Below are 5,164 nucleotides of genomic sequence, written 5' to 3'. Positions count from 1 at the left end.
GGGTCGTTTGTGCATTACCGCCACTAGAGGCGCGGGGGTAGCATTCGTTAATTCGTCTGCTACAAGCGCATGCGGGTTGAACTCGTGTCCAGTGTTACGTTTAGAATTTTAATTTAATTGCATTTAAGGCTACACTAAAATTCAACGAAGTAGGCATTCATACTTTCGGTACACCAAACCACAGCTCTTCGACTTACTTTGTCAGCCTCTCCTGAAACATGGCTTTGCCGCGTCACATGCGCATTCATGCAGGCGGACAGAAGCTCGCATGGCATTAAGTTCGCTTCCCCCAATTTTGTGGTGTCTTTTAGTCCAATATATCTGTTCCCCGAACCCCCCCCCCCCCCCCTTTCTGTTAAGGCACTGTTAAGGCAAAAGTGCGTACGTGTCATCCCCTCTCCCTCCCGCTTTTCCCGGAAGAACACCGTTTATCAACCACTGTGCCCCTGGCAGTGTTTTCTTCGGTGGATGAACGACACTTACTCTCTACACCCCCCCCCCCCCCCCGCCCAACACGCACACACACGCGCGCGCACGCACGCACGCACACGCACACGCACACGCACACACACACACACACACACACACACACTCTCTCTCTCTCTTGGATATGGCACCCAGTTTGCAGGGATATTAACGCCAGCTGTATGAAAAAGCTTCGACGTGAGCCTTGTGTGAAACAAGTTCATGCTAACTCTGGTGTACGCTCGCTGACGAGAAGCCCTACTTGAGTAAAATACACAAGACGAAAGTTTCCAGTCAACATAATGGCCGAGTATAGTCAACCACAGTATATGTTGGCAGTCACTAGCATGCAGCCCACATTTCTTTATGACAACATAATACGCCCAATTTTTGTTCCGCTGCCTTCCATCTTGTTCTAGTATTTGTACAACCTTTCTGTCAAGCCATGAACGCTTGGATACGTTAAGTCCTGAGTGCTGATCTTTTTTTTTGTCTGTAGCGATGCTTTAGAAGCTCTACACAAACTAAAGCAAACACATTTATGTTCGAAAATATGTGATCGCATTCAGCCCTATGATTCGTATTCAAAAACAGCTGATATGCAGTCAGTTTTTACTATTTGTATCCAATTTGCAGTCCCAGATTTGATTTCACAAACCTCTAAAAAAATAGACTCTGGGGATTGGTCTCTGGACGTACGCTAGTAGATGTCCCTGAGGGTCATGTGCACTAAGCCCACACCCACAAATGTACACATGGCAGAAGTGCACTCTATTATAACGGCGAAGCTGTTTAACTTTTCGTGTCCACGGCTAAAAATACTGAGAAATGGCCGAGCGCAGGCCCGCGGCTACCGCCCGGCAGTTAACAAAACCAAGAAAATGCCTAGCGCTCGTGTGTGCGTGCCTCGCGGCGACCGCCCCGCGTCCCCAGCGCACGTTTGTGAAGCCAATCACATCTACTTAAGGAGGTTGGCCAAGATTGGCCAAAAAAACTCCAGCGTTCGCCATAATCGTGGAAACACTTGCTTAGAACGATTAAGACTCTAGCGTTTGCTGTAATCATGGCAACCCTTGCTCAGAACGAGAGAGCCACGTCATATAGCGTACGCCCCTTTAACGTGAGCCCAATGATTATCGCTTCCAAAAAAATGAAAGAAGCTTACACTTATAGCAACAATGATGGAGTGAAGGTCATTGCGGCAGTGAAGAAGCAAATCGGCTGCGCTCGTGGACCTTCGTGACGGTCGTGAAGGTTGCACACAGCTTTATTACGTTCAAGTCTTACCCGTTAGTGTGAGCTTCCTTCATGTTCTTCTCATTTAAAGCAACAACTATATATGCTATGTTTTAGTTTATATTACCCTTGCTGTAACTGCACTGCCACTGTCAGCAGCTGTCATTGTAGGTCATATTATCTTTGGGTGAACGCCTAACTTTTCCACACATTTCTCGCTTGTATGCTGTGGCGGAGCAGCTATGCTTTAAAGGGGCCATGAGGGCAAAATAGTCAAAACTCAAACTCACGAAACCCGATCTTACGAATGTCCCGATCTAACAAACAAATTTGGATTCCTCCGCAGGTGCTTATTTGGCTCAATGTTTTTATGAACTCGAACTAATGAAATAGATGCAGCGCCATTCCCGATTTAACAAAGTATTTCGAGAAACAAGCACATTTAAAAGGACCATCTTTAAATGTGTGTTGTCAGAATGTTACGATGATTATTGTGCCACAAAAAAAAAAAAAAAAAAAGGGGGAAGATGTCGAAGCCGCGCTTCGACCAAAACATCAAACCACCACGCCGGAACGCACGCCGATCAACGAACGCCCGTGCAGCTCCCCTGCTGTGGTTTCAACCGTGGCGACACCGACCGGAGCGGGCGGAAACTATAATGGCAAACTGTTCGCATGGCGACGCAGTGAAACATCCCCCTCGCGAGGGGCACGATCAAATGCAGAGCATTTCCAGGGGCGCACGACGTTAAGTAGTTTGCGTTACGTTAATGTTGTTGCACTTGTGGCAACTGCTGACGAGAGAGCGCTCGTCAGCAGTAATTTGAACGAGTCAAGGATATAAGGCACGTTCGTAGCCTCCCATTCTGTGTCGGCTTTGTGGCGCAGTGGGTAGAGCACCATGTACATTGCGGTCCGCCCGCAGGGTCGAGGGAGCGAAACCAGGCGCCGGATAGTATTTTTTTTTTATATAGTGTAGGGGGAGGGGTGCGGACTACGACTACGGACGCCTACGGACGTCAACGCGGGTGACATCGTGAGTTACTGAAATGCTCTGCATTTAAAAAGAACAAAGCACCTAGTTTCATTTCTACAGAATTACCCGCCGCGGCGGCTCAGTGGCTAAGGCGTTGCGCTGCTGAGCACGAGGATGCGGGTGTGATTCCCGGCCGCGGTGGCCGCTTTTCTAATGGAGGCAAAAAACGCCCGTGTGTGCGAGATTTCGGTGACTGTTAAAGATCCCCAGGTGGTCAAAATTAATCCGGAGCCCTCCCCTACGGTGTGCCTCATCGCCTGCATTGCGTCGGCGCGTTAAACCCCACAATCAATCAATCGTTTCTACAGAATTCTACAAGATAAACTCAGTAGCCCCATGGCTGCAGACCATGACGTTCCGGCCAGCACGTTTTCCATAATTTTGAAAGGAAAGGGCGCTATCATTCATGCCACTTTATCTGGAATTGTGTCGACAAAAAATAACCTCAAGACGACCCCACACGAGAAGTTTGAAAAATCGCCGTGTTTTTTGCTGGGGTGCAACACTTCAGGGCAAGGCCCAGCTGGCTTATTATTTTCACAGCGGACTTTAACAGCATTGCTAAATTACCGAAAGGCAAGCGCCGCGGCCACTGCAATTACGGATGTCATGCCAGGTGCTGGGATGCACCTTCCTTAAGGCATTGAATTTACGGAATCAATTGCTTGTAAAATGAGTCTCGATTGTACAACATTCTCGGTTTAACGAAATAATTTGTTGTTCCCGATGACTTTGTAAGATCGGGTTTTAACTGTACAAGTTTGGTTCATTAGAAAGACAGCTTTGCACCGATAACTATTAATTTTATAAAAAAAATCAAATAATTGAGACATCAAAAAAAACCTATTCAACAGTGGTGACGCCCTAGTCATTTTATGGCTACTTTTCTATGACGTCACCGGATCTTATTTGTGCGATTGGTGGCCGCTGAACCAACTAATTGCTACGACACATAACTGGACGATTGTAGTGGAGCTTCTAGCCCTGTTTGGTGGCATCACTTGAATGCTAACATGTGGTTCACACACTAAAAATTATTTTTAGGGCTGGCCCGTACGACGTTACTCCTGCGCAAAACACGTTACTGTAGCGAGAAATTTGAAAGATTCTCAATACTTCCTGAATTGTTTTGATTAAAAAACGTCTTTCAAGGCTGGAATGGAGATGAGTGAGGTACTGAATCCTAGTTCTTTCAAATTAAGGGGCCAGACTGGTCTTCGAGCTTTTTTTTTTATTACCAACAAATTTTAATAAAACGGCACAGTAATATGGAATTTTTTGTACTGATTTCAAATCTGCAATTAGATTTTCTGCAAGCTAATTATTCTTTGAGATAATTATGATCAATTGCCATTCTTTTGGGTCCCAATTACACAATAACCACGCCATACAAAATGGCGATTACTCCGTGGCTAGGCAGACAAACGACTGAAGAATACAGTGTTGGAAGAGTTTTTTTGATTTACCTATTTTTGGTCATTTTACAACACACTGAACTTCACTCCTCCCACGCTCTGCCAGAAATGGCTCAGAGGTGGTGTCAATTGAACACAATAATTTTTCAAAGTCTTCATTCGAAAAATTTGTTTCCGGCATTGTATTCTCCACACATTCAGGTATCAGAAGCAAAAGAAATTACAGCTGTACCTGCTCTGGGAGCCAAGATTACAAGGGCAAAATGCTAACTTCGAATTGAAAAAAAAATTAAGTGCCGTTTCACCATCGAATTCTGCGTGAACCGAGCTGTAGAGTGCACTTTAAAATGCCATTTACAATAAAATATGGTTCCTTTTGATGAGGAAATTTGCAGACTAATAGAAAAATGGCTGTGGAAGCTGCAAAATGCCATTTTTTCAGAAAACAATTTTTTTGCCAGTTTTTCAGTTCCAAAGACCCATCTGCCCCCCATTAGCAAAGCTCTGTTTTGTGTTCATGGCACCTTTTAAAGGTAGCTAAACATCTAATCTGCTAACTAATGAGCAGGTGAAATTGACACACTCCTTGGAGTGGTTTCAGGGAGACACTTGCACATGGTAATGAAACTCAATTACTTTTTTATGCGCCCTGTATTGTTCCAACCCAGTGCAAATGTCAGAAAACGCAACACCTTTTTTGGGGATCATTTCTCAGCTCCGAGCTCACGTCCTGGCAAAACTACTTCAAATGAAAATTTGGTGCAAACTGATTTTGGCAGATATTTCAGCACATATTCAAAATTTAACAACGCGAAAGACAGATACAAGAAAGGACACGGACGAGCGTAGGACACGGCTGCGCAAGTCCGTGTCCTTTCTTGTATCTGTCTTTCGCGCAGTTAAATTTTGAATGTGAACCCCTTCCAACTCACCCAGCTGTCTCTCATTCTATTTCAGCACCGGGTGCCGTGTGTACATTTGTGGTTTTGCCATAATGTTGGAGGCACGCAAA

The sequence above is a fragment of the Haemaphysalis longicornis genome, unplaced genomic scaffold (assembly GCF_048455015.1).
Source record: "Haemaphysalis longicornis isolate Haplotype H1 unplaced genomic scaffold, Haemaphysalis longicornis Haplotype H1 scaffold_3, whole genome shotgun sequence".
Classification (NCBI taxonomy): domain Eukaryota; kingdom Metazoa; phylum Arthropoda; class Arachnida; order Ixodida; family Ixodidae; genus Haemaphysalis; species Haemaphysalis longicornis.
This window is presented reverse-complemented; position numbering follows the sequence as displayed.